This window comes from Channa argus, chromosome 4, assembly GCF_033026475.1.
Source record: "Channa argus isolate prfri chromosome 4, Channa argus male v1.0, whole genome shotgun sequence".
NCBI lineage: Eukaryota > Metazoa > Chordata > Actinopteri > Anabantiformes > Channidae > Channa > Channa argus.
Window position 1 is genome coordinate 9,870,344 of NC_090200.1, and position 27,740 is coordinate 9,898,083.

The window sequence follows — 27,740 nt, forward strand, 5'->3', positions numbered from 1 at the left end:
AAAAGATAAAACAAATCAAGTAAACAGTACTTTCATGTTAGAGTATAATGAAACTGTTTTAAAATCATATCTACTCTTACAATTGACACTTTGTCACTAAAACTATGTTACAACCTCAGCAAGACTAAGAAAGCCAAATCATATTTAGCAGCCACATGTTGAAAAAACAGAATTACGTGAGCTCAAGTTAAATGTTGTAACTTCATGTTGTAGTTTATAACGGAAGTTTAGAGAAGATATTCAGATGCTGTTAACATTTGTTCACGTCACGTAATATTATCTTAAACACATTCATCAGTCTCCGCAGAGACAGTCAAAAATTGCCATAGCCGACTATATTTCAAGTCGTCAAGGCGGGGTATTGGTTAAAGTTTTCAACTAGCAATAATCGCGCCTCGGATAAACCTCACGGGCTACGATACTGCCACTGCGCAAGAATGAAGTTGACAGTTTACATAAAGGGGGCAATCAAATATCTGCACATCTCTCTGTTACGGTTTTACTGTGCTTATAGAATGGGGCAGGACTGTCCAGAAGAATGGTTGGGCTATACCGAGGTTACTGGAGTTATGGTTAGGAAAAGTCAGTACGACTTTACACATTGGTAAAATCACAGTAATAGTAAAATAAAAATTTTGTCATAACAACGTTATAAAGGGCACATACCTAGATTCAAAACCACGAGGAAATATCGCAGTAACAAAGGGCCGGGGGAGGGAGGAGTGATAGTTTGGTGATATTTTCAAGGTATTTGGTGCCCATAACAAATGTCACAAAGCTATTTTGATGATACAAAAATCCATCAACTAACATCGTGACAACTGCAAAAGTTATAATCTGGAAATAAGCCATGGTCATGTCAAGGTAGTAGTAAAAATCAAATGTTTACATAATCCTCATTCTGTTGCATATCAAAGTTGAAAGGCTGAAAATCAATCTACTTACTATGTTCTAATCCACCATTAAGCCATGGCTGTCTTAGGCTGTGGTAAAGCCAAACCTTTCCAGCAGGTTAATGATCGTCCAAAACCAAACTGGTAGTTTCTGTGTAATAACCAAGAAACAGAGCTGTAACATTCATAACCTACCAGACAAAAGACATGGAGTTGACTAGCCTTCAGCATAAAGTCGTAATGCACTCCACTTCCTGACAGATTAAAGTATTTGTTGCAAATGCTACCTTTGTGAATTACAGCAATGATTGACAGGCACAAGCATTAGCAGGGATTTACCTAAATTTATATTTTACACCGATGGCAGTCTCCACAGAGACCATCAAAAATTGCCATAGCCGACTATATTTCAAGTCGTCAAGGCGGGGTATTGGGTAAAGTTTTCAACTAGCAATAATCGCGCCTCGGATAAACCTCACGGGCTACGATACTGCCACTGCGCAAGAATGAAGTTGACAGTTTACATAAAGGGGGCAATCAAATTTCTGCACATCTCTCTGTTACGGTTTTACTGTGCTTATAGAATGGGGCAGGACTGTCCAGAAGAATGGTTGGGCTATACCGAGGTTACTGGAGTTATGGTTAGGAAAAGTCAGTACGACTTTACACATTGGTAAAATCACAGTAATAGTAAAATAAAAATTTTGTCATAACAACGTTATAAAGGGCACATACCTAGATTCAAAACCACGAGGAAATATCGCAGTAACAAAGGGCCGGGGGAGGGAGGAGTGATAGTTTGGTGATATTTTCAAGGTATTTGGCGCTCATAAAAAATGTCCCAAAGCTATTTTGATGATACAAAAATCCATCAACTAATTGCAAAAGTTAGAATTCGGAAATAAGCCTTTTCTGCATTGGCAGTTTAAACCGTGTGTCCTCACGTTCACCTTCTCATATGTTGTTGTAGAGGGCCCTCTACTGTTCTGGTAAGTACATTGCTGGTAAGTACACTTTTTGTGTCAATGGACAACACATAATATAGTATATATATCATATGGATATATCACATATGTGCTCTTTCTCCATTCAAGCAACTAACTCCAAACACTGTGCAAAGATTATTTGACATGACAACACCTACCTCCAAAATTTACCAATTGGGAAAAAGCACAAAAGATAAAACAAATCAAGTAAACAGTACTTTCATGTTAGAGTATAATGAAACTGTTTTAAAATCATATCTACTCTTACAATTGACACTTTGTCACTAAAACTATGTTACAACCTCAGCAAGACTAAGAAAGCCAAATCATATTTAGCAGCCACATGTTGAAAAAACAGAATTACGTGAGCTCAAGTTAAATGTTGTAACTTCATGTTGTAGTTTATAACGGAAGTTTAGAGACGATATTCAGATGCTGTTAACATTTGTTCACGTCACGTAATATTATCTTAAACACATTCATCAGTCTCCGCAGAGACAGTCAAAAATTGCCATAGCCGACTATATTTCAAGTCGCCAAGGTGGGGTATTGGGTAAAGTTTTCAACTAGCAATAATCGCGCCTCGGATAAACCTCACGGGCTACGATACTGCCACTGCGCAAGAATGAAGTTGACAGTTTACATAAAGGGCGCAATCAAATATCTGCACATCTCTCTGTTACGGTTTTACTGTGCTTATAGAATGGGGCAGGACTGTCCAGAAGAATGGTTGGGTTATACCGAGGTTACTGGAGTTATGGTTAGGAAAAGTCAGTACGACTTTACATATTGGTAAAATCACAGTAATAGTAAAATAAAAATTTTGTCATAACAACGTTATAAATACCTAGATTCAAAACCACGAGGAAATATCGCAGTAACAAAGGGCCGGGGGAGGGAGGAGTGATAGTTTGGTGATATTTTCAAGGTATTTGGCGTTCATAAAAAATGTCACAAAGCTATTTTGATGATACAAAAATCCATCAACTAACATCGTGACAACTGCAAAAGTTATAATCTGGAAATAAGCCATGGTCATGTCAAGGTAGTAGTAAAAATCAAATGTTTACATAATCCTCATTCTGTTGCATATCAAAGTTGAAAGGCTGAAAATCAATCTACTTACTATGTTCTAATCCACCATTAAGCCATGGCTGTCTTAGGCTGTGGTAAAGCCAAACCTTTCCAGCAGGTTAATGATCGTCCAAAACCAAACTGGTAGTTTCTGTGTAATAACCAAGAAACAGAGCTGTAACATTCATAACCTACCAGACAAAAGACATAGAGTTGACTAGCCTTCAGCATAAAGTCGTAATGCACTCCACTTCCTGACAGATTAAAGTATTTGTTGCAAATGCTACCTTTGTGAATTACAGCAATGATTGACAGGCACAAGCATTAGCAGGGATTTACCTAAATTTATATTTTACACCGATGGCAGTCTCCACAGAGACCATCAAAAATTGCCATAGCCGACTATATTTCAAGTCGTCAAGGCGGGGTATTGGGTAAAGTTTTCAACTAGCAATAATCGCGCCTCGGATAAACCTCACGGGCTACGATACTGCCACTGCGCAAGAATGAAGTTGACAGTTTACATAAAGGGGGCAATCAAATATCTGCACATCTCTCTGTTACGGTTTTACTGTGCTTATAGAATGGGGCAGGACTGTCCAGAAGAATGGTTGGGCTATACCGAGGTTACTGGAGTTATGGTTAGGAAAAGTCAGTACGACTTTACACATTGGTAAAATCACAGTAATAGTAAAATAAAAATTTTGTCATAACAACGTTATAAAGGGCACATACCTAGATTCAAAACCACGAGGAAATATCGCAGTAACAAAGGGCCGGGGGAGGGAGGAGTGATAGTTTGGTGATATTTTCAAGGTATTTGGCGCTCATAAAAAATGTCACAAAGCTATTTTGATGATACAAAAATCCATCAACTAACATCGTGACAACTGCAAAAGTTATAATCTGGAAATAAGCCATGGTCATGTCAAGGTAGTAGTAAAAATCAAATGTTTACATAATCCTAATTCTGTTGCATATCAAAGTTGAAAGGCTGAAAATCAATCTACTTACTATGTTCTAATCCACCATTAAGCCATGGCTGTCTTAGGCTGTGTTAAAGCCAAACCTTTCCAGCAGGTTAATGATCGTCCAAAACCAAACTGGTAGTTTCTGTGTAATAACCAAGAAACAGAGCTGTAACATTCATAATCTACCAGACAAAAGACATAGAGTTGACTAGCCTTCAGCATAAAGTCGTAATGCACTCCACTTCCTGACAGATTAAAGTATTTGTTGCAAATGCTACCTTGGTGAATTACAGCAATGATTGACAGGCGCAAGCATTAGCAGGGATTTACCTAAATTTATATTTTACACCGATGGCAGTCACCACAGAGACCATCAAAAATTGCCATAGCCGACTATATTTCAAGTCGTCAAGGCGGGGTATTGGGTAAAGTTTTCAACTAGCAATAATCGCGCCTCGGATAAACCTCACGGGCTACGATACTGCCACTGCACAAGAATGAAGTTGACAGTTTACATAAAGGGGGCAATCAAATATCTGCACATCTCTCTGTTACGGTTTTACTGTGCTTATAGAATGGGGCAGGACTGTTCAGAAGAATGGTTGGGCTATACCGAGGTTACTGGAGTTATGGTTAGGAAAAGACAGTACGACTTTACACGTTGGTAAAATCACAGTAATAGTAAAATAAAAATTTTGTCATAACAACGTTATAAATACCTATATTCAAAACCACGAGGAAATATCGCAGTAACAAAGGGCCGGGGGAGGGAGGAGTGATAGTTTGGTGATATTTTCAAGGTATTTGGCGCTCATAAAAAATGTCCCAAAGCTATTTTGATGATACAAAAATCCATCAACTAATTGCAAAAGTTAGAATTCGGAAATAAGCCTTTTCTGCATTGGCAGTTTAAACCGTGTGTCCTCACGTTCACCTTCTCATATGTTGTTGTAGAGGGCCCTCTACTGTTCTGGTAAGTACATTGCTGGTAAGTACACTTTTTGTGTCAATGGACAACACATAATATAGTATATATATCATATGGATATATCACATATGTGCTCTTTCTCCATTCAAGCAACTAACTCCAAACACTGTGCAAAGATTATTTGACATGACAACACCTACCTCCAAAATTTACCAATTGGGAAAAAGCACAAAAGATAAAACAAATCAAGTAAACAGTACTTTCATGTTAGAGTATAATGAAACTGTTTTAAAATCATATCTACTCTTACAATTGACACTTTGTCACTAAAACTATGTTACAACCTCAGCAAGACTAAGAAAGCCAAATCATATTTAGCAGCCACATGTTGAAAAAACAGAATTACGTGAGCTCAAGTTAAATGTTGTAACTTCATGTTGTAGTTTATAACGGAAGTTTAGAGAAGATATTCAGATGCTGTTAACATTTGTTCACGTCACGTAATATTATCTTAAACACATTCATCAGTCTCCGCAGAGACAGTCAAAAATTGCCATAGCCGACTATATTTCAAGTCGTCAAGGCGGGGTATTGGGTAAAGTTTTCAACTAGCAATAATCGCGCCTCGGATAAACCTCACGGGCTACGATACTGCCACTGCGCAAGAATGAAGTTGACAGTTTACATAAAGGGGGCAATCAAATATCTGCACATCTCTCTGTTACGGTTTTACTGTGCTTATAGAATGGGGCAGGACTGTCCAGAAGAATGGTTGGGCTATACCGAGGTTACTGGAGTTATGGTTAGGAAAAGTCAGTACGACTTTACACGTTGGTAAAATCACAGTAATAGTAAAATAAAAATTTTGTCATAACAACGTTATAAATACCTATATTCAAAACCACGAGGAAATATCGCAGTAACAAAGGGCCGGGGGAGGGAGGAGTGATAGTTTGGTGATATTTTCAAGGTATTTGGCGCCCATAACAAATGTCACAAAGCTATTTTGATGATACAAAATTCCATCAACTAACATCGTGACAACTGCAAAAGTTATAATCTGGAAATAAGCCATGGTCATGTCAAGGTAGTAGTAAAAATCAAATGTTTACATAATCCTCATTCTGTTGCATATCAAAGTTGAAAGGCTGAAAATCAATCTACTTATTATGTTCTAATCCACCATTAAGCCATGGCTGTCTTAGGCTGTGGTAAAGCCAAACCTTTCCAGCAGGTTAATGATCGTCCAAAACCAAACTGGTAGTTTCTGTGTAATAACCAAGAAACAGAGCTGTAACATTCATAACCTACCAGACAAAAGACATAGAGTTGACTAGCCTTCAGCATAAAGTCGTAATGCACTCCACTTCCTGACAGATTAAAGTATTTGTTGCAAATGCTACCTTTGTGAATTACAGCAATGATTGACAGGCGCAAGCATTAGCAGGGATTTACCTAAATTTATATTTTACACCGATGGCAGTCTCCACAGAGACCATCAAAAATTGCCATAGCCGACTATATTTCAAGTCGTCAAGGCGGGGTATTGGGTAAAGTTTTCAACTAGCAATAATCACGCCTCGGATAAACCTCACGGGCTACGATACTGCCACTGCGCAAGAATGAAGTTGACAGTTTACATAAAGGGGCCAATCAAATTTCTGCACATCTCTCTGTTACGGTTTTACTGTGCTTATAGAATGGGGCAGGACTGTCCAGAAGAATGGTTGGGCTATACCGAGGTTACTGGAGTTATGGTTAGGAAAAGTCAGTACGACTTTACACATTGGTAAAATCACAGTAATGGTAAAATAAAAATTTTGTCATAACAACGTTATAAATACCTAGATTCAAAACCACGAGGAAATATCGCAGTAACAAAGGGCCGGGGGAGGGAGGAGTGATAGTTTGGTGATATTTTCAAGGTATTTGGCGCTCATAAAAAATGTCACAAAGCTATTTTGATGATACAAAAATCCATCAACTAACATCGTGACAACTGCAAAAGTTATAATCTGGAAATAAGCCATGGTCATGTCAAGGTAGTAGTAAAAATCAAATGTTTACATAATCCTCATTCTGTTGCATATCAAAGTTGAAAGGCTGAAAATCAATCTACTTACTATGTTCTAATCCACCATTAAGCCATGGCTGTCTTAGGCTGTGTTAAAGCCAAACCTTTCCAGCAGGTTAATGATCGTCCAAAACCAAACTGGTAGTTTCTGTGTAATAACCAAGAAACAGAGCTGTAACATTCATAATCTACCAGACAAAAGACATAGAGTTGACTAGCCTTCAGCATAAAGTCGTAATGCACTCCACTTCCTGACAGATTAAAGTATTTGTTGCAAATGCTACCTTGGTGAATTACAGCAATGATTGACAGGCGCAAGCATTAGCAGGGATTTACCTAAATTTATATTTTACACCGATGGCAGTCACCACAGAGACCATCAAAAATTGCCATAGCCGACTATATTTCAAGTCGTCAAGGCGGGGTATTGGGTAAAGTTTTCAACTAGCAATAATCGCGCCTCGGATAAACCTCACAGGCTACGATACTGCCACTGCACAAGAATGAAGTTGACAGTTTACATAAAGGGGGCAATCAAATATCTGCACATCTCTCTGTTACGGTTTTACTGTGCTTATAGAATGGGGCAGGACTGTTCAGAAGAATGGTTGGGCTATACCGAGGTTACTGGAGTTATGGTTAGGAAAAGACAGTACGACTTTACACGTTGGTAAAATCACAGTAATAGTAAAATAAAAATTTTGTCATAACAACGTTATAAATACCTATATTCAAAACCACGAGGAAATATCGCAGTAACAAAGGGCCGGGGGAGGGAGGAGTGATAGTTTGGTGATATTTTCAAGGTATTTGGCGCTCATAAAAAATGTCCCAAAGCTATTTTGATGATACAAAAATCCATCAACTAATTGCAAAAGTTAGAATTCGGAAATAAGCCTTTTCTGCATTGGCAGTTTAAACCGTGTGTCCTCACGTTCACCTTCTCATATGTTGTTGTAGAGGGCCCTCTACTGTTCTGGTAAGTACATTGCTGGTAAGTACACTTTTTGTGTCAATGGACAACACATAATATAGTATATATATCATATGGATATATCACATATGTGCTCTTTCTCCATTCAAGCAACTAACTCCAAACACTGTGCAAAGATTATTTGACATGACAACACCTACCTCCAAAATTTACCAATTGGGAAAAAGCACAAAAGATAAAACAAATCAAGTAAACAGTACTTTCATGTTAGAGTATAATGAAACTGTTTTAAAATCATATCTACTCTTACAATTGACACTTTGTCACTAAAACTATGTTACAACCTCAGCAAGACTAAGAAAGCCAAATCATATTTAGCAGCCACATGTTGAAAAAACAGAATTACGTGAGCTCAAGTTAAATGTTGTAACTTCATGTTGTAGTTTATAACGGAAGTTTAGAGAAGATATTCAGATGCTGTTAACATTTGTTCACGTCACGTAATATTATCTTAAACACATTCATCAGTCTCCGCAGAGACAGTCAAAAATTGCCATAGCCGACTATATTTCAAGTCGTCAAGGCGGGGTATTGGGTAAAGTTTTCAACTAGCAATAATCGCGCCTCGGATAAACCTCACGGGCTACGATACTGCCACTGCGCAAGAATGAAGTTGACAGTTTACATAAAGGGCGCAATCAAATATCTGCACATCTCTCTGTTACGGTTTTACTGTGCTTATAGAATGGGGCAGGACTGTCCAGAAGAATGGTTGGGCTATACCGAGGTTACTGGAGTTATGGTTAGGAAAAGTCAGTACGACTTTACACATTGGTAAAATCACAGTAATAGTAAAATAAAAATTTTGTCATAACAACGTTATAAAGGGCACATACCTAGATTCAAAACCACGAGGAAATATCGCAGTAACAAAGGGCCGGGGGAGGGAGGAGTGATAGTTTGGTGATATTTTCAAGGTATTTGGCGCCCATAACAAATGTCACAAAGCTATTTTGATGATACAAAAATCCATCAACTAACATCGTGACAACTGCAAAAGTTATAATCTGGAAATAAGCCATGGTCATGTCAAGGTAGTAGTAAAAATCAAATGTTTACATAATCCTCATTCTGTTGCATATCAAAGTTGAAAGGCTGAAAATCAATCTACTTACTATGTTCTAATCCACCATTAAGCCATGGCTGTCTTAGGCTGTGTTAAAGCCAAACCTTTCCAGCAGGTTAATGATCGTCCAAAACCAAACTGGTAGTTTCTGTGTAATAACCAAGAAACAGAGCTGTAACATTCATAATCTACCAGACAAAAGACATAGAGTTGACTAGCCTTCAGCATAAAGTCGTAATGCACTCCACTTCCTGACAGATTAAAGTATTTGTTGCAAATGCTACCTTGGTGAATTACAGCAATGATTGACAGGCGCAAGCATTAGCAGGGATTTACCTAAATTTATATTTTACACCGATGGCAGTCACCACAGAGACCATCAAAAATTGCCATAGCCGACTATATTTCAAGTCGTCAAGGCGGGGTATTGGGTAAAGTTTTCAACTAGCAATAATCGCGCCTCGGATAAACCTCACAGGCTACGATACTGCCACTGCACAAGAATGAAGTTGACAGTTTACATAAAGGGGGCAATCAAATATCTGCACATCTCTCTGTTACGGTTTTACTGTGCTTATAGAATGGGGCAGGACTGTTCAGAAGAATGGTTGGGCTATACCGAGGTTACTGGAGTTATGGTTAGGAAAAGACAGTACGACTTTACACGTTGGTAAAATCACAGTAATAGTAAAATAAAAATTTTGTCATAACAACGTTATAAATACCTATATTCAAAACCACGAGGAAATATCGCAGTAACAAAGGGCCGGGGGAGGGAGGAGTGATAGTTTGGTGATATTTTCAAGGTATTTGGCGCTCATAGAAAATGTCCCAAAGCTATTTTGATGATACAAAAATCCATCAACTAATTGCAAAAGTTAGAATTCGGAAATAAGCCTTTTCTGCATTGGCAGTTTAAACCGTGTGTCCTCACGTTCACCTTCTCATATGTTGTTGTAGAGGGCCCTCTACTGTTCTGGTAAGTACATTGCTGGTAAGTACACTTTTTGTGTCAATGGACAACACATAATATAGTATATATATCATATGGATATATCACATATGTGCTCTTTCTCCATTCAAGCAACTAACTCCAAACACTGTGCAAAGATTATTTGACATGACAACACCTACCTCCAAAATTTACCAATTGGGAAAAAGCACAAAAGATAAAACAAATCAAGTAAACAGTACTTTCATGTTAGAGTATAATGAAACTGTTTTAAAATCATATCTACTCTTACAATTGACACTTTGTCACTAAAACTATGTTACAACCTCAGCAAGACTAAGAAAGCCAAATCATATTTAGCAGCCACATGTTGAAAAAACAGAATTACGTGAGCTCAAGTTAAATGTTGTAACTTCATGTTGTAGTTTATAACGGAAGTTTAGAGACGATATTCAGATGCTGTTAACATTTGTTCACGTCACGTAATATTATCTTAAACACATTCATCAGTCTCCGCAGAGACCATCAAAAATTGCCATAGCCGACTATATTTCAAGTCGTCAAGGCGGGGTATTGGGTAAAGTTTTCAACTAGCAATAATCGCGCCTCGGATAAACCTCACGGGCTACGATACTGCCACTGCGCAAGAATGAAGTTGACAGTTTACATAAAGGGGGCAATCAAATATCTGCACATCTCTCTGTTACGGTTTTACTGTGCTTATAGAATGGGGCAGGACTGTCCAGAAGAATGGTTGGGCTATACCGAGGTTACTGGAGTTATGGTTAGGAAAAGTCAGTACGACTTTACACATTGGTAAAATCACAGTAATAGTAAAATAAAAATTTTGTCATAACAACGTTATAAAGGGCACATACCTAGATTCAAAACCACGAGGAAATATCGCAGTAACAAAGGGCCGGGGGAGGGAGGAGTGATAGTTTGGTGATATTTTCAAGGTATTTGGTGCCCATAACAAATGTCACAAAGCTATTTTGATGATACAAAAATCCATCAACTAACATCGTGACAACTGCAAAAGTTATAATCTGGAAATAAGCCATGGTCATGTCAAGGTAGTAGTAAAAATCAAATGTTTACATAATCCTCATTCTGTTGCATATCAAAGTTGAAAGGCTGAAAATCAATCTACTTACTATGTTCTAATCCACCATTAAGCCATGGCTGTCTTAGGCTGTGTTAAAGCCAAACCTTTCCAGCAGGTTAATGATCGTCCAAAACCAAACTGGTAGTTTCTGTGTAATAACCAAGAAACAGAGCTGTAACATTCATAATCTACCAGACAAAAGACATAGAGTTGACTAGCCTTCAGCATAAAGTCGTAATGCACTCCACTTCCTGACAGATTAAAGTATTTGTTGCAAATGCTACCTTGGTGAATTACAGCAATGATTGACAGGCGCAAGCATTAGCAGGGATTTACCTAAATTTATATTTTACACCGATGGCAGTCACCACAGAGACCATCAAAAATTGCCATAGCCGACTATATTTCAAGTCGTCAAGGCGGGGTATTGGGTAAAGTTTTCAACTAGCAATAATCGCGCCTCGGATAAACCTCACGGGCTACGATACTGCCACTGCACAAGAATGAAGTTGACAGTTTACATAAAGGGGGCAATCAAATATCTGCACATCTCTCTGTTACGGTTTTACTGTGCTTATAGAATGGGGCAGGACTGTTCAGAAGAATGGTTGGGCTATACCGAGGTTACTGGAGTTATGGTTAGGAAAAGACAGTACGACTTTACACGTTGGTAAAATCACAGTAATAGTAAAATAAAAATTTTGTCATAACAACGTTATAAATACCTATATTCAAAACCACGAGGAAATATCGCAGTAACAAAGGGCCGGGGGAGGGAGGAGTGATAGTTTGGTGATATTTTCAAGGTATTTGGCGCTCATAAAAAATGTCCCAAAGCTATTTTGATGATACAAAAATCCATCAACTAATTGCAAAAGTTAGAATTCGGAAATAAGCCTTTTCTGCATTGGCAGTTTAAACCGTGTGTCCTCACGTTCACCTTCTCATATGTTGTTGTAGAGGGCCCTCTACTGTTCTGGTAAGTACATTGCTGGTAAGTACACTTTTTGTGTCAATGGACAACACATAATATAGTATATATATCATATGGATATATCACATATGTGCTCTTTCTCCATTCAAGCAACTAACTCCAAACACTGTGCAAAGATTATTTGACATGACAACACCTACCTCCAAAATTTACCAATTGGGAAAAAGCACAAAAGATAAAACAAATCAAGTAAACAGTACTTTCATGTTAGAGTATAATGAAACTGTTTTAAAATCATATCTACTCTTACAATTGACACTTTGTCACTAAAACTATGTTACAACCTCAGCAAGACTAAGAAAGCCAAATCATATTTAGCAGCCACATGTTGAAAAAACAGAATTACGTGAGCTCAAGTTAAATGTTGTAACTTCATGTTGTAGTTTATAACGGAAGTTTAGAGAAGATATTCAGATGCTGTTAACATTTGTTCACGTCACGTAATATTATCTTAAACACATTCATCAGTCTCCGCAGAGACAGTCAAAAATTGCCATAGCCGACTATATTTCAAGTCGTCAAGGCGGGGTATTGGGTAAAGTTTTCAACTAGCAATAATCGCGCCTCGGATAAACCTCACGGGCTACGATACTGCCACTGCGCAAGAATGAAGTTGACAGTTTACATAAAGGGGGCAATCAAATATCTGCACATCTCTCTGTTACGGTTTTACTGTGCTTATAGAATGGGGCAGGACTGTCCAGAAGAATGGTTGGGCTATACCGAGGTTACTGGAGTTATGGTTAGGAAAAGTCAGTACGACTTTACACATTGGTAAAATCACAGTAATGGTAAAATAAAAATTTTGTCATAACAACGTTATAAATACCTAGATTCAAAACCACGAGGAAATATCGCAGTAACAAAGGGCCGGGGGAGGGAGGAGTGATAGTTTGGTGATATTTTCAAGGTATTTGGCGCTCATAAAAAATGTCACAAAGCTATTTTGATGATACAAAAATCCATCAACTAACATCGTGACAACTGCAAAAGTTATAATCTGGAAATAAGCCATGGTCATGTCAAGGTAGTAGTAAAAATCAAATGTTTACATAATCCTCATTCTGTTGCATATCAAAGTTGAAAGGCTGAAAATCAATCTACTTACTATGTTCTAATCCACCATTAAGCCATGGCTGTCTTAGGCTGTGTTAAAGCCAAACCTTTCCAGCAGGTTAATGATCGTCCAAAACCAAACTGGTAGTTTCTGTGTAATAACCAAGAAACAGAGCTGTAACATTCATAATCTACCAGACAAAAGACATAGAGTTGACTAGCCTTCAGCATAAAGTCGTAATGCACTCCACTTCCTGACAGATTAAAGTATTTGTTGCAAATGCTACCTTGGTGAATTACAGCAATGATTGACAGGCGCAAGCATTAGCAGGGATTTACCTAAATTTATATTTTACACCGATGGCAGTCACCACAGAGACCATCAAAAATTGCCATAGCCGACTATATTTCAAGTCGTCAAGGCGGGGTATTGGGTAAAGTTTTCAACTAGCAATAATCGCGCCTCGGATAAACCTCACAGGCTACGATACTGCCACTGCACAAGAATGAAGTTGACAGTTTACATAAAGGGGGCAATCAAATATCTGCACATCTCTCTGTTACGGTTTTACTGTGCTTATAGAATGGGGCAGGACTGTTCAGAAGAATGGTTGGGCTATACCGAGGTTACTGGAGTTATGGTTAGGAAAAGACAGTACGACTTTACACGTTGGTAAAATCACAGTAATAGTAAAATAAAAATTTTGTCATAACAACGTTATAAATACCTATATTCAAAACCACGAGGAAATATCGCAGTAACAAAGGGCCGGGGGAGGGAGGAGTGATAGTTTGGTGATATTTTCAAGGTATTTGGCGCTCATAAAAAATGTCCCAAAGCTATTTTGATGATACAAAAATCCATCAACTAATTGCAAAAGTTAGAATTCGGAAATAAGCCTTTTCTGCATTGGCAGTTTAAACCGTGTGTCCTCACGTTCACCTTCTCATATGTTGTTGTAGAGGGCCCTCTACTGTTCTGGTAAGTACATTGCTGGTAAGTACACTTTTTGTGTCAATGGACAACACATAATATAGTATATATATCATATGGATATATCACATATGTGCTCTTTCTCCATTCAAGCAACTAACTCCAAACACTGTGCAAAGATTATTTGACATGACAACACCTACCTCCAAAATTTACCAATTGGGAAAAAGCACAAAAGATAAAACAAATCAAGTAAACAGTACTTTCATGTTAGAGTATAATGAAACTGTTTTAAAATCATATCTACTCTTACAATTGACACTTTGTCACTAAAACTATGTTACAACCTCAGCAAGACTAAGAAAGCCAAATCATATTTAGCAGCCACATGTTGAAAAAACAGAATTACGTGAGCTCAAGTTAAATGTTGTAACTTCATGTTGTAGTTTATAACGGAAGTTTAGAGAAGATATTCAGATGCTGTTAACATTTGTTCACGTCACGTAATATTATCTTAAACACATTCATCAGTCTCCGCAGAGACAGTCAAAAATTGCCATAGCCGACTATATTTCAAGTCGTCAAGGCGGGGTATTGGGTAAAGTTTTCAACTAGCAATAATCGCGCCTCGGATAAACCTCACGGGCTACGATACTGCCACTGCGCAAGAATGAAGTTGACAGTTTACATAAAGGGCGCAATCAAATATCTGCACATCTCTCTGTTACGGTTTTACTGTGCTTATAGAATGGGGCAGGACTGTCCAGAAGAATGGTTGGGCTATACCGAGGTTACTGGAGTTATGGTTAGGAAAAGTCAGTACGACTTTACACATTGGTAAAATCACAGTAATAGTAAAATAAAAATTTTGTCATAACAACGTTATAAAGGGCACATACCTAGATTCAAAACCACGAGGAAATATCGCAGTAACAAAGGGCCGGGGGAGGGAGGAGTGATAGTTTGGTGATATTTTCAAGGTATTTGGCGCCCATAACAAATGTCACAAAGCTATTTTGATGATACAAAAATCCATCAACTAACATCGTGACAACTGCAAAAGTTATAATCTGGAAATAAGCCATGGTCATGTCAAGGTAGTAGTAAAAATCAAATGTTTACATAATCCTCATTCTGTTGCATATCAAAGTTGAAAGGCTGAAAATCAATCTACTTACTATGTTCTAATCCACCATTAAGCCATGGCTGTCTTAGGCTGTGTTAAAGCCAAACCTTTCCAGCAGGTTAATGATCGTCCAAAACCAAACTGGTAGTTTCTGTGTAATAACCAAGAAACAGAGCTGTAACATTCATAATCTACCAGACAAAAGACATAGAGTTGACTAGCCTTCAGCATAAAGTCGTAATGCACTCCACTTCCTGACAGATTAAAGTATTTGTTGCAAATGCTACCTTGGTGAATTACAGCAATGATTGACAGGCGCAAGCATTAGCAGGGATTTACCTAAATTTATATTTTACACCGATGGCAGTCACCACAGAGACCATCAAAAATTGCCATAGCCGACTATATTTCAAGTCGTCAAGGCGGGGTATTGGGTAAAGTTTTCAACTAGCAATAATCGCGCCTCGGATAAACCTCACAGGCTACGATACTGCCACTGCACAAGAATGAAGTTGACAGTTTACATAAAGGGGGCAATCAAATATCTGCACATCTCTCTGTTACGGTTTTACTGTGCTTATAGAATGGGGCAGGACTGTTCAGAAGAATGGTTGGGCTATACCGAGGTTACTGGAGTTATGGTTAGGAAAAGACAGTACGACTTTACACGTTGGTAAAATCACAGTAATAGTAAAATAAAAATTTTGTCATAACAACGTTATAAATACCTATATTCAAAACCACGAGGAAATATCGCAGTAACAAAGGGCCGGGGGAGGGAGGAGTGATAGTTTGGTGATATTTTCAAGGTATTTGGCGCTCATAGAAAATGTCCCAAAGCTATTTTGATGATACAAAAATCCATCAACTAATTGCAAAAGTTAGAATTCGGAAATAAGCCTTTTCTGCATTGGCAGTTTAAACCGTGTGTCCTCACGTTCACCTTCTCATATGTTGTTGTAGAGGGCCCTCTACTGTTCTGGTAAGTACATTGCTGGTAAGTACACTTTTTGTGTCAATGGACAACACATAATATAGTATATATATCATATGGATATATCACATATGTGCTCTTTCTCCATTCAAGCAACTAACTCCAAACACTGTGCAAAGATTATTTGACATGACAACACCTACCTCCAAAATTTACCAATTGGGAAAAAGCACAAAAGATAAAACAAATCAAGTAAACAGTACTTTCATGTTAGAGTATAATGAAACTGTTTTAAAATCATATCTACTCTTACAATTGACACTTTGTCACTAAAACTATGTTACAACCTCAGCAAGACTAAGAAAGCCAAATCATATTTAGCAGCCACATGTTGAAAAAACAGAATTACGTGAGCTCAAGTTAAATGTTGTAACTTCATGTTGTAGTTTATAACGGAAGTTTAGAGACGATATTCAGATGCTGTTAACATTTGTTCACGTCACGTAATATTATCTTAAACACATTCATCAGTCTCCGCAGAGACCATCAAAAATTGCCATAGCCGACTATATTTCAAGTCGTCAAGGCGGGGTATTGGGTAAAGTTTTCAACTAGCAATAATCGCGCCTCGGATAAACCTCACGGGCTACGATACTGCCACTGCGCAAGAATGAAGTTGACAGTTTACATAAAGGGGGCAATCAAATATCTGCACATCTCTCTGTTACGGTTTTACTGTGCTTATAGAATGGGGCAGGACTGTCCAGAAGAATGGTTGGGCTATACCGAGGTTACTGGAGTTATGGTTAGGAAAAGTCAGTACGACTTTACACATTGGTAAAATCACAGTAATAGTAAAATAAAAATTTTGTCATAACAACGTTATAAAGGGCACATACCTAGATTCAAAACCACGAGGAAATATCGCAGTAACAAAGGGCCGGGGGAGGGAGGAGTGATAGTTTGGTGATATTTTCAAGGTATTTGGCGCCCATAACAAATGTCACAAAGCTATTTTGATGATACAAAAATCCATCAACTAACATCGTGACAACTGCAAAAGTTATAATCTGGAAATAAGCCATGGTCATGTCAAGGTAGTAGTAAAAATCAAATGTTTACATAATCCTCATTCTGTTGCATATCAAAGTTGAAAGGCTGAAAATCAATCTACTTACTATGTTCTAATCCACCATTAAGCCATGGCTGTCTTAGGCTGTGTTAAAGCCAAACCTTTCCAGCAGGTTAATGATCGTCCAAAACCAAACTGGTAGTTTCTGTGTAATAACCAAGAAACAGAGCTGTAACATTCATAATCTACCAGACAAAAGACATAGAGTTGACTAGCCTTCAGCATAAAGTCGTAATGCACTCCACTTCCTGACAGATTAAAGTATTTGTTGCAAATGCTACCTTGGTGAATTACAGCAATGATTGACAGGCGCAAGCATTAGCAGGGATTTACCTAAATTTATATTTTACACCGATGGCAGTCACCACAGAGACCATCAAAAATTGCCATAGCCGACTATATTTCAAGTCGTCAAGGCGGGGTATTGGGTAAAGTTTTCAACTAGCAATAATCGCGCCTCGGATAAACCTCACGGGCTACGATACTGCCACTGCACAAGAATGAAGTTGACAGTTTACATAAAGGGGGCAATCACATATCTGCACATCTCTCTGTTACGGTTTTACTGTGCTTATAGAATGGGGCAGGACTGTTCAGAAGAATGGTTGGGCTATACCGAGGTTACTGGAGTTATGGTTAGGAAAAGACAGTACGACTTTACACGTTGGTAAAATCACAGTAATAGTAAAATAAAAATTTTGTCATAACAACGTTATAAATACCTATATTCAAAACCACGAGGAAATATCGCAGTAACAAAGGGCCGGGGGAGGGAGGAGTGATAGTTTGGTGATATTTTCAAGGTATTTGGCGCTCATAAAAAATGTCCCAAAGCTATTTTGATGATACAAAAATCCATCAACTAATTGCAAAAGTTAGAATTCGGAAATAAGCCTTTTCTGCATTGGCAGTTTAAACCGTGTGTCCTCACGTTCACCTTCTCATATGTTGTTGTAGAGGGCCCTCTACTGTTCTGGTAAGTACATTGCTGGTAAGTACACTTTTTGTGTCAATGGACAACACATAATATAGTATATATATCATATGGATATATCACATATGTGCTCTTTCTCCATTCAAGCAACTAACTCCAAACACTGTGCAAAGATTATTTGACATGACAACACCTACCTCCAAAATTTACCAATTGGGAAAAAGCACAAAAGATAAAACAAATCAAGTAAACAGTACTTTCATGTTAGAGTATAATGAAACTGTTTTAAAATCATATCTACTCTTACAATTGACACTTTGTCACTAAAACTATGTTACAACCTCAGCAAGACTAAGAAAGCCAAATCATATTTAGCAGCCACATGTTGAAAAAACAGAATTTCGTGAGCTCAAGTTAAATGTTGTAACTTCATGTTGTAGTTTATAACGGAAGTTTAGAGACGATATTCAGATGCTGTTAACATTTGTTCACGTCACGTAATATTATCTTAAACACATTCATCAGTCTCCGCAGAGACAGTCAAAAATTGCCATAGCCGACTATATTTCAAGTCGTCAAGGCGGGGTATTGGGTAAAGTTTTCAACTAGCAATAATCGCGCCTCGGATAAACCTCACGGGCTACGATACTGCCACTGCGCAAGAATGAAGTTGACAGTTTACATAAAGGGGGCAATCAAATTTCTGCACATCTCTCTGTTACGGTTTTACTGTGCTTATAGAATGGGGCAGGACTGTCCAGAAGAATGGTTGGGCTATACCGAGGTTACTGGAGTTATGGTTAGGAAAAGTCAGTACGACTTTACACATTGGTAAAATCACAGTAATAGTAAAATAAAAATTTTGTCATAACAACGTTATAAATACCTATATTCAAAACCACGAGGAAATATCGCAGTAACAAAGGGCCGGGGGAGGGAGGAGTGATAGTTTGGTGATATTTTCAAGGTATTTGGCGCTCATAAAAAATGTCCCAAAGCTATTTTGATGATACAAAAATCCATCAACTAATTGCAAAAGTTAGAATTCGGAAATAAGCCTTTTCTGCATTGGCAGTTTAAACCTTGTGTCCTCACGTTCACCTTCTCATATGTTGTTGTAGAGGGCCCTCTACTGTTCTGGTAAGTACATTGCTGGTAAGTACACTTTTTGTGTCAATGGACAACACATAATATAGTATATATATCATATGGATATATCACATATGTGCTCTTTCTCCATTCAAGCAACTAACTCCAAACACTGTGCAAAGATTATTTGACATGACAACACCTACCTCCAAAATTTACCAATTGGGAAAAAGCACAAAAGATAAAACAAATCAAGTAAACAGTACTTTCATGTTAGAGTATAATGAAACTGTTTTAAAATCATATCTACTCTTACAATTGACACTTTGTCACTAAAACTATGTTACAACCTCAGCAAGACTAAGAAAGCCAAATCATATTTAGCAGCCACATGTTGAAAAAACAGAATTACGTGAGCTCAAGTTAAATGTTGTAACTTCATGTTGTAGTTTATAACGGAAGTTTAGAGACGATATTCAGATGCTGTTAACATTTGTTCACGTCACGTAATATTATCTTAAACACATTCATCAGTCTCCGCAGAGACAGTCAAAAATTGCCATAGCCGACTATATTTCAAGTCGTCAAGGCGGGGTATTGGGTAAAGTTTTCAACTAGCAATAATCGCGCCTCGGATAAACCTCACGGGCTACGATACTGCCACTGCGCAAGAATGAAGTTGACAGTTTACATAAAGGGGGCAATCAAATATCTGCACATCTCTCTGTTACGGTTTTACTGTGCTTATAGAATGGGGCAGGACTGTCCAGAAGAATGGTTGGGCTATACCGAGGTTACTGGAGTTATGGTTAGGAAAAGTCAGTACGACTTTACACATTGGTAAAATCACAGTAATAGTAAAATAAAAATTTTGTCATAACAACGTTATAAAGGGCACATACCTAGATTCAAAACCACGAGGAAATATCGCAGTAACAAAGGGCCGGGGGAGGGAGGAGTGATAGTTTGGTGATATTTTCAAGGTATTTGGTGCCCATAACAAATGTCACAAAGCTATTTTGATGATACAAAAATCCATCAACTAACATCGTGACAACTGCAAAAGTTATAATCTGGAAATAAGCCATGGTCATGTCAAGGTAGTAGTAAAAATCAAATGTTTACATAATCCTCATTCTGTTGCATATCAAAGTTGAAAGGCTGAAAATCAATCTACTTACTATGTTCTAATCCACCATTAAGCCATGGCTGTCTTAGGCTGTGGTAAAGCCAAACCTTTCCAGCAGGTTAATGATCGTCCAAAACCAAACTGGTAGTTTCTGTGTAATAACCAAGAAACAGAGCTGTAACATTCATAACCTACCAGACAAAAGACATGGAGTTGACTAGCCTTCAGCATAAAGTCGTAATGCACTCCACTTCCTGACAGATTAAAGTATTTGTTGCAAATGCTACCTTTGTGAATTACAGCAATGATTGACAGGCACAAGCATTAGCAGGGATTTACCTAAATTTATATTTTACACCGATGGCAGTCTCCACAGAGACCATCAAAAATTGCCATAGCCGACTATATTTCAAGTCGTCAAGGCGGGGTATTGGGTAAAGTTTTCAACTAGCAATAATCGCGCCTCGGATAAACCTCACGGGCTACGATACTGCCACTGCGCAAGAATGAAGTTGACAGTTTACATAAAGGGGGCAATCAAATTTCTGCACATCTCTCTGTTACGGTTTTACTGTGCTTATAGAATGGGGCAGGACTGTCCAGAAGAATGGTTGGGCTATACCGAGGTTACTGGAGTTATGGTTAGGAAAAGTCAGTACGACTTTACACATTGGTAAAATCACAGTAATAGTAAAATAAAAATTTTGTCATAACAACGTTATAAATACCTATATTCAAAACCACGAGGAAATATCGCAGTAACAAAGGGCCGGGGGAGGGAGGAGTGATAGTTTGGTGATATTTTCAAGGTATTTGGCGCTCATAAAAAATGTCCCAAAGCTATTTTGATGATACAAAAATCCATCAACTAATTGCAAAAGTTAGAATTCGGAAATAAGCCTTTTCTGCATTGGCAGTTTAAACCGTGTGTCCTCACGTTCACCTTCTCATATGTTGTTGTAGAGGGCCCTCTACTGTTCTGGTAAGTACATTGCTGGTAAGTACACTTTTTGTGTCAATGGACAACACATAATATAGTATATATATCATATGGATATATCACATATGTGCTCTTTCTCCATTCAAGCAACTAACTCCAAACACTGTGCAAAGATTATTTGACATGACAACACCTACCTCCAAAATTTACCAATTGGGAAAAAGCACAAAAGATAAAACAAATCAAGTAAACAGTACTTTCATGTTAGAGTATAATGAAACTGTTTTAAAATCATATCTACTCTTACAATTGACACTTTGTCACTAAAACTATGTTACAACCTCAGCAAGACTAAGAAAGCCAAATCATATTTAGCAGCCACATGTTGAAAAAACAGAATTACGTGAGCTCAAGTTAAATGTTGTAACTTCATGTTGTAGTTTATAACGGAAGTTTAGAGAAGATATTCAGATGCTGTTAACATTTGTTCACGTCACGTAATATTATCTTAAACACATTCATCAGTCTCCGCAGAGACAGTCAAAAATTGCCATAGCCGACTATATTTCAAGTCGTCAAGGCGGGGTATTGGGTAAAGTTTTCAACTAGCAATAATCGCGCCTCGGATAAACCTCACGGGCTACGATACTGCCACTGCGCAAGAATGAAGTTGACAGTTTACATAAAGGGGGCAATCAAATATCTGCACATCTCTCTGTTACGGTTTTACTGTGCTTATAGAATGGGGCAGGACTGTCCAGAAGAATGGTTGGGCTATACCGAGGTTACTGGAGTTATGGTTAGGAAAAGTCAGTACGACTTTACACATTGGTAAAATCACAGTAATAGTAAAATAAAAATTTTGTCATAACAACGTTATAAAGGGCACATACCTAGATTCAAAACCACGAGGAAATATCGCAGTAACAAAGGGCCGGGGGAGGGAGGAGTGATAGTTTGGTGATATTTTCAAGGTATTTGGTGCCCATAACAAATGTCACAAAGCTATTTTGATGATACAAAAATCCATCAACTAACATCGTGACAACTGCAAAAGTTATAATCTGGAAATAAGCCATGGTCATGTCAAGGTAGTAGTAAAAATCAAATGTTTACATAATCCTCATTCTGTTGCATATCAAAGTTGAAAGGCTGAAAATCAATCTACTTACTATGTTCTAATCCACCATTAAGCCATGGCTGTCTTAGGCTGTGGTAAAGCCAAACCTTTCCAGCAGGTAAATGATCGTCCAAAACCAAACTGGTAGTTTCTGTGTAATAACCAAGAAACAGAGCTGTAACATTCATAACCTACCAGACAAAAGACATAGAGTTGACTAGCCTTCAGCATAAAGTCGTAATGCACTCCACTTCCTGACAGATTAAAGTATTTGTTGCAAATGCTACCTTTGTGAATTACAGCAATGATTGACAGGCACAAGCATTAGCAGGGATTTACCTAAATTTATATTTTACACCGATGGCAGTCTCCACAGAGACCATCAAAAATTGCCATAGCCGACTATATTTCAAGTCGTCAAGGCGGGGTATTGGGTAAAGTTTTCAACTAGCAATAATCGCGCCTCGGATAAACCTCACGGGCTACGATACTGCCACTGCGCAAGAATGAAGTTGACAGTTTACATAAAGGGGGCAATCAAATTTCTGCACATCTCTCTGTTACGGTTTTACTGTGCTTATAGAATGGGGCAGGACTGTCCAGAAGAATGGTTGGGCTATACCGAGGTTACTGGAGTTATGGTTAGGAAAAGTCAGTACGACTTTACACATTGGTAAAATCACAGTAATAGTAAAATAAAAATTTTGTCATAACAACGTTATAAATACCTATATTCAAAACCACGAGGAAATATCGCAGTAACAAAGGGCCGGGGGAGGGAGGAGTGATAGTTTGGTGATATTTTCAAGGTATTTGGCGCTCATAAAAAATGTCCCAAAGCTATTTTGATGATACAAAAATCCATCAACTAATTGCAAAAGTTAGAATTCGGAAATAAGCCTTTTCTGCATTGGCAGTTTAAACCGTGTGTCCTCACGTTCACCTTCTCATATGTTGTTGTAGAGGGCCCTCTACTGTTCTGGTAAGTACATTGCTGGTAAGTACACTTTTTGTGTCAATGGACAACACATAATATAGTATATATATCATATGGATATATCACATATGTGCTCTTTCTCCATTCAAGCAACTAACTCCAAACACTGTGCAAAGATTATTTGACATGACAACACCTACCTCCAAAATTTACCAATTGGGAAAAAGCACAAAAGATAAAACAAATCAAGTAAACAGTACTTTCATGTTAGAGTATAATGAAACTGTTTTAAAATCATATCTACTCTTACAATTGACACTTTGTCACTAAAACTATGTTACAACCTCAGCAAGACTAAGAAAGCCAAATCATATTTAGCAGCCACATGTTGAAAAAACAGAATTACGTGAGCTCAAGTTAAATGTTGTAACTTCATGTTGTAGTTTATAACGGAAGTTTAGAGACGATATTCAGATGCTGTTAACATTTGTTCACGTCACGTAATATTATCTTAAACACATTCATCAGTCTCCGCAGAGACAGTCAAAAATTGCCATAGCCGACTATATTTCAAGTCGCCAAGGCGGGGTATTGGGTAAAGTTTTCAACTAGCAATAATCGCGCCTCGGATAAACCTCACGGGCTACGATACTGCCACTGCGCAAGAATGAAGTTGACAGTTTACATAAAGGGCGCAATCAAATATCTGCACATCTCTCTGTTACGGTTTTACTGTGCTTATAGAATGGGGCAGGACTGTCCAGAAGAATGGTTGGGTTATACCGAGGTTACTGGAGTTATGGTTAGGAAAAGTCAGTACGACTTTACATATTGGTAAAATCACAGTAATAGTAAAATAAAAATTTTGTCATAACAACGTTATAAATACCTAGATTCAAAACCACGAGGAAATATCGCAGTAACAAAGGGCCGGGGGAGGGAGGAGTGATAGTTTGGTGATATTTTCAAGGTATTTGGCGTTCATAAAAAATGTCACAAAGCTATTTTGATGATACAAAAATCCATCAACTAACATCGTGACAACTGCAAAAGTTATAATCTGGAAATAAGCCATGGTCATGTCAAGGTAGTAGTAAAAATCAAATGTTTACATAATCCTCATTCTGTTGCATATCAAAGTTGAAAGGCTGAAAATCAATCTACTTACTATGTTCTAATCCACCATTAAGCCATGGCTGTCTTAGGCTGTGGTAAAGTCAAACCTTTCCAGCAGGTTAATGATCGTCCAAAACCAAACTGGTAGTTTCTGTGTAATAACCAAGAAACAGAGCTGTAACATTCATAACCTACCAGACAAAAGACATAGAGTTGACTAGCCTTCAGCATAAAGTCGTAATGCACTCCACTTCCTGACAGATTAAAGTATTTGTTGCAAATGCTACCTTTGTGAATTACAGCAATGATTGACAGGCACAAGCATTAGCAGGGATTTACCTAAATTTATATTTTACACCGATGGCAGTCTCCACAGAGACCATCAAAAATTGCCATAGCCGACTATATTTCAAGTCGTCAAGGCGGGGTATTGGGTAAAGTTTTCAACTAGCAATAATCGCGCCTCGGATAAACCTCACGGGCTACGATACTGCCACTGCGCAAGAATGAAGTTGACAGTTTACATAAAGGGGGCAATCAAATATCTGCACATCTCTCTGTTACGGTTTTACTGTGCTTATAGAATGGGGCAGGACTGTCCAGAAGAATGGTTGGGCTATACCGAGGTTACTGGAGTTATGGTTAGGAAAAGTCAGTACGACTTTACACATTGGTAAAATCACAGTAATAGTAAAATAAAAATTTTGTCATAACAACGTTATAAAGGGCACATACCTAGATTCAAAACCACGAGGAAATATCGCAGTAACAAAGGGCCGGGGGAGGGAGGAGTGATAGTTTGGTGATATTTTCAAGGTATTTGGCGCCCATAACAAATGTCACAAAGCTATTTTGATGATACAAAAATCCATCAACTAATTGCAAAAGTTAGAATTCGGAAATAAGCCTTTTCTGCATTGGCAGTTTAAACCGTGTGTCCTCACGTTCACCTTCTCATATGTTGTTGTAGAGGGCCCTCTACTGTTCTGGTAAGTACATTGCTGGTAAGTACACTTTTTTGTGTCAATGGACAATACATAATACATAATATATCATATAGATATATCACATATGTACTCTTTGTCCACATGCGAAATATCACAATGACGGTAAATGTTGTGACTTGATGCCATAGTTTTATACCGAACCTACAGTGAGGCCATATGGTCGCCTTAATATTATTTTGGTTTCATTTTCAACACACTTATCAGTCTCAATAGAGACCGTCAAAAATTGCCGTTGCCGACTATATTACAAGTCGTCAAGGCGGGGTATTGGGTAAAGTTTTCAACTAGCAATAATCGCGCCTCGGATAAACCTCATAGGCTACGATACTGCCACTGCGCAAAGCTACCAAATAGAAGTGAACGACAAGGGGGTGTATCCGGGTCACATGTTTTTCTGTTATGGTTTAAACTCGGGCTGCAGTTTTAAGAATCTAACTTTATAATCTATCATGATTATAGGTCTTTATGACGAAAAAACACACCATCATGGAAGAGAGAATCATAATAACACATAAGTCATGTGGAACCGGTAACAGTATATTGGCCACTGAGCAGAAGCTCTAAGCGATGTCCGTAACGTTTTTAACGAAAGAACCAGTGTACAAACTAAACCGATGTGATTGTGAGGCCAAATATTATGTATTAATGTGAGAATAATGTCACGTACGTATAATCCAACATTACATTACTTAATGCAGTACGATTGGGGAAAAACTGGAAAATGACGGATATAAACGGAAATGACGTCACTGCATTCGCGTACTCTTTTAAAATCCGTAAACTCAACCATAGTAGAAACTAGACGCTTTGCAATCTCAATATATACATATATATAACAGAACATGTTCATGTGCTTGATTTCTCCTAGAATCCTATTCTACCGCTACAGTTTATAACACCGTGCACTTGGTTTTAGATGCTCGTCGTTATGTCCCAACTTCATTTTAACACGGTAGAAGTGTCCAACACATAATAAACGCCTGAAACGTGCAGCCTTTGAGACGAGGTGTGGATTTTCTAGCTTCCAACACCTAGGACAAGTAGTCCAGCTTTGGAAGCCACGTCTTCCATTTTGCGTCACAGTCCTCGAAAAAGTACACGTACTGCAAGAGGTTATTTATCTACATCCACTCTACAGTAAAGTGAACAAACACAATTGCAATGTAAGAACACAGAGACAATGACAAATGTATACTTATTACGTTATTGTAGTAATATGTTCACAATTTCAGCAGGTCTTCACATATTAAGTTTATTAAATCGCTTGTAGTTTTATTTCTCGTCACAAGTAGCACATTACGATGTGATGTTAGTCCTTAGTCATCATATTTCTATTTGACAAAATGATCAGTCTCCTTAGAGACCGTCAAAAATTGCCATTGCCGACTATATTTCAAGTCGTCAAGGCGGGGTATTGGGTAAAGTTTTCAACTAGCAATAATCGCGCCTCGGATAAACCTCATAGGCTACGATACTGCCACTGCGCAAAGCTGACCAGGAAACGGTGGGAACAGAGGAGTCACTCCGCCACAGACGTTGTTTAGTCGCGGTGTTTGAGTCGTGCCTAAACAGTATGATTCAAGACAATCACATCATGTCCCTGAATCTGTCAAATCTTTATATCATTCCATATTCGGCGCTCGTTGCAGTTTGTTATTTCTGAGTTTAAATGTATTTTCTGCTGTCGCTGCGTTTCGCAATGCACCATGGGATCGAGCCTGTCTCACACTGAGCAGTGGTAGTCCCGCCCCAACAAACAATTGATAAGTTTAAAGACAAGACAAGCGTTTCATATTGTCCATCGTTTGTCAGCAGATCAGTCAACATCAGATAATAAAAAATAAAATGTGTCGTTAATGATAAAATAAAGAGTTCGTTTTTTATTTAGCCCACATGTTTACTGGGACCGAAGCGGCGTATTTCTACGGTGGCCGCTCTGACTGAATTTCCAAGCGCAAATTCGTTTTGGGAGGGACTTAAAAGAATCCATGAGTTTGCAGAGAATGAATTTGAATGAATTTGCATTAAAGTATATGAAATGCAAACACTATGGGGATATTTAATATCTATTTAAATAAAAAGCTGACTTCCGGATAGACAAACAGTACATTTTCCTAAATGAAAACATACTTTTAATCAATACGAATATAAATAATGATTCCAATAAGTGTTCACAGTGGGTAGTGCCAAAATAAATGGTGAAGGTCTCAGGGGACAAAAAATCAAAATACATAACTTTTGTCAGT

General features: G+C 38.0%; 27 non-coding genes across 27 annotated transcripts; all 27 read right to left on the reverse strand.

Moving 5' to 3' along the window:
* Positions 1-298: 298 nt before the first annotated feature.
* Positions 299-439, reverse strand: LOC137126415 (U4 spliceosomal RNA). The gene has a single exon (XR_010914335.1). It is a non-coding gene; the product is annotated as a U4 spliceosomal RNA (small nuclear RNA).
* Positions 440-1,260: 821 nt separating this feature from the next.
* LOC137126393 (U4 spliceosomal RNA) lies at positions 1,261-1,401 on the reverse strand. The gene has a single exon (XR_010914314.1). It is a non-coding gene; the product is annotated as a U4 spliceosomal RNA (small nuclear RNA).
* A 964-nt stretch (positions 1,402-2,365) lies between these two features.
* Positions 2,366-2,506, reverse strand: LOC137126435 (U4 spliceosomal RNA). Its single transcript, XR_010914355.1, has one exon. It is a non-coding gene; the product is annotated as a U4 spliceosomal RNA (small nuclear RNA).
* Positions 2,507-3,320: 814 nt separating this feature from the next.
* Positions 3,321-3,461, reverse strand: LOC137126394 (U4 spliceosomal RNA). Its single transcript, XR_010914315.1, has one exon. It is a non-coding gene; the product is annotated as a U4 spliceosomal RNA (small nuclear RNA).
* Positions 3,462-4,282: 821 nt separating this feature from the next.
* On the reverse strand, positions 4,283-4,423 carry LOC137126430 (U4 spliceosomal RNA). Its single transcript, XR_010914350.1, has one exon. It is a non-coding gene; the product is annotated as a U4 spliceosomal RNA (small nuclear RNA).
* Positions 4,424-5,380: 957 nt separating this feature from the next.
* LOC137126407 (U4 spliceosomal RNA) lies at positions 5,381-5,521 on the reverse strand. Its single transcript, XR_010914327.1, has one exon. It is a non-coding gene; the product is annotated as a U4 spliceosomal RNA (small nuclear RNA).
* Positions 5,522-6,335: 814 nt separating this feature from the next.
* On the reverse strand, positions 6,336-6,476 carry LOC137126428 (U4 spliceosomal RNA). Its single transcript, XR_010914348.1, has one exon. It is a non-coding gene; the product is annotated as a U4 spliceosomal RNA (small nuclear RNA).
* Positions 6,477-7,290: 814 nt separating this feature from the next.
* On the reverse strand, positions 7,291-7,431 carry LOC137126423 (U4 spliceosomal RNA). The gene has a single exon (XR_010914343.1). It is a non-coding gene; the product is annotated as a U4 spliceosomal RNA (small nuclear RNA).
* Positions 7,432-8,388: 957 nt separating this feature from the next.
* LOC137126408 (U4 spliceosomal RNA) lies at positions 8,389-8,529 on the reverse strand. Its single transcript, XR_010914328.1, has one exon. It is a non-coding gene; the product is annotated as a U4 spliceosomal RNA (small nuclear RNA).
* An 821-nt stretch (positions 8,530-9,350) lies between these two features.
* On the reverse strand, positions 9,351-9,491 carry LOC137126424 (U4 spliceosomal RNA). The gene has a single exon (XR_010914344.1). It is a non-coding gene; the product is annotated as a U4 spliceosomal RNA (small nuclear RNA).
* A 957-nt stretch (positions 9,492-10,448) lies between these two features.
* LOC137126399 (U4 spliceosomal RNA) lies at positions 10,449-10,589 on the reverse strand. Its single transcript, XR_010914320.1, has one exon. It is a non-coding gene; the product is annotated as a U4 spliceosomal RNA (small nuclear RNA).
* An 821-nt stretch (positions 10,590-11,410) lies between these two features.
* Positions 11,411-11,551, reverse strand: LOC137126431 (U4 spliceosomal RNA). The gene has a single exon (XR_010914351.1). It is a non-coding gene; the product is annotated as a U4 spliceosomal RNA (small nuclear RNA).
* A 957-nt stretch (positions 11,552-12,508) lies between these two features.
* On the reverse strand, positions 12,509-12,649 carry LOC137126409 (U4 spliceosomal RNA). Its single transcript, XR_010914329.1, has one exon. It is a non-coding gene; the product is annotated as a U4 spliceosomal RNA (small nuclear RNA).
* Positions 12,650-13,463: 814 nt separating this feature from the next.
* On the reverse strand, positions 13,464-13,604 carry LOC137126426 (U4 spliceosomal RNA). The gene has a single exon (XR_010914346.1). It is a non-coding gene; the product is annotated as a U4 spliceosomal RNA (small nuclear RNA).
* A 957-nt stretch (positions 13,605-14,561) lies between these two features.
* LOC137126410 (U4 spliceosomal RNA) lies at positions 14,562-14,702 on the reverse strand. Its single transcript, XR_010914330.1, has one exon. It is a non-coding gene; the product is annotated as a U4 spliceosomal RNA (small nuclear RNA).
* Positions 14,703-15,523: 821 nt separating this feature from the next.
* On the reverse strand, positions 15,524-15,664 carry LOC137126427 (U4 spliceosomal RNA). The gene has a single exon (XR_010914347.1). It is a non-coding gene; the product is annotated as a U4 spliceosomal RNA (small nuclear RNA).
* Positions 15,665-16,621: 957 nt separating this feature from the next.
* On the reverse strand, positions 16,622-16,762 carry LOC137126400 (U4 spliceosomal RNA). Its single transcript, XR_010914321.1, has one exon. It is a non-coding gene; the product is annotated as a U4 spliceosomal RNA (small nuclear RNA).
* Positions 16,763-17,583: 821 nt separating this feature from the next.
* On the reverse strand, positions 17,584-17,724 carry LOC137126432 (U4 spliceosomal RNA). The gene has a single exon (XR_010914352.1). It is a non-coding gene; the product is annotated as a U4 spliceosomal RNA (small nuclear RNA).
* Positions 17,725-18,681: 957 nt separating this feature from the next.
* On the reverse strand, positions 18,682-18,822 carry LOC137126411 (U4 spliceosomal RNA). The gene has a single exon (XR_010914331.1). It is a non-coding gene; the product is annotated as a U4 spliceosomal RNA (small nuclear RNA).
* Positions 18,823-19,779: 957 nt separating this feature from the next.
* On the reverse strand, positions 19,780-19,920 carry LOC137126412 (U4 spliceosomal RNA). Its single transcript, XR_010914332.1, has one exon. It is a non-coding gene; the product is annotated as a U4 spliceosomal RNA (small nuclear RNA).
* Positions 19,921-20,741: 821 nt separating this feature from the next.
* LOC137126395 (U4 spliceosomal RNA) lies at positions 20,742-20,882 on the reverse strand. The gene has a single exon (XR_010914316.1). It is a non-coding gene; the product is annotated as a U4 spliceosomal RNA (small nuclear RNA).
* A 957-nt stretch (positions 20,883-21,839) lies between these two features.
* Positions 21,840-21,980, reverse strand: LOC137126413 (U4 spliceosomal RNA). Its single transcript, XR_010914333.1, has one exon. It is a non-coding gene; the product is annotated as a U4 spliceosomal RNA (small nuclear RNA).
* An 821-nt stretch (positions 21,981-22,801) lies between these two features.
* On the reverse strand, positions 22,802-22,942 carry LOC137126396 (U4 spliceosomal RNA). The gene has a single exon (XR_010914317.1). It is a non-coding gene; the product is annotated as a U4 spliceosomal RNA (small nuclear RNA).
* Positions 22,943-23,899: 957 nt separating this feature from the next.
* LOC137126417 (U4 spliceosomal RNA) lies at positions 23,900-24,040 on the reverse strand. Its single transcript, XR_010914337.1, has one exon. It is a non-coding gene; the product is annotated as a U4 spliceosomal RNA (small nuclear RNA).
* Positions 24,041-24,854: 814 nt separating this feature from the next.
* On the reverse strand, positions 24,855-24,995 carry LOC137126397 (U4 spliceosomal RNA). Its single transcript, XR_010914318.1, has one exon. It is a non-coding gene; the product is annotated as a U4 spliceosomal RNA (small nuclear RNA).
* A 703-nt stretch (positions 24,996-25,698) lies between these two features.
* Positions 25,699-25,839, reverse strand: LOC137126414 (U4 spliceosomal RNA). The gene has a single exon (XR_010914334.1). It is a non-coding gene; the product is annotated as a U4 spliceosomal RNA (small nuclear RNA).
* Positions 25,840-26,845: 1,006 nt separating this feature from the next.
* LOC137126403 (U4 spliceosomal RNA) lies at positions 26,846-26,986 on the reverse strand. Its single transcript, XR_010914323.1, has one exon. It is a non-coding gene; the product is annotated as a U4 spliceosomal RNA (small nuclear RNA).
* Positions 26,987-27,740: the final 754 nt, after the last annotated feature.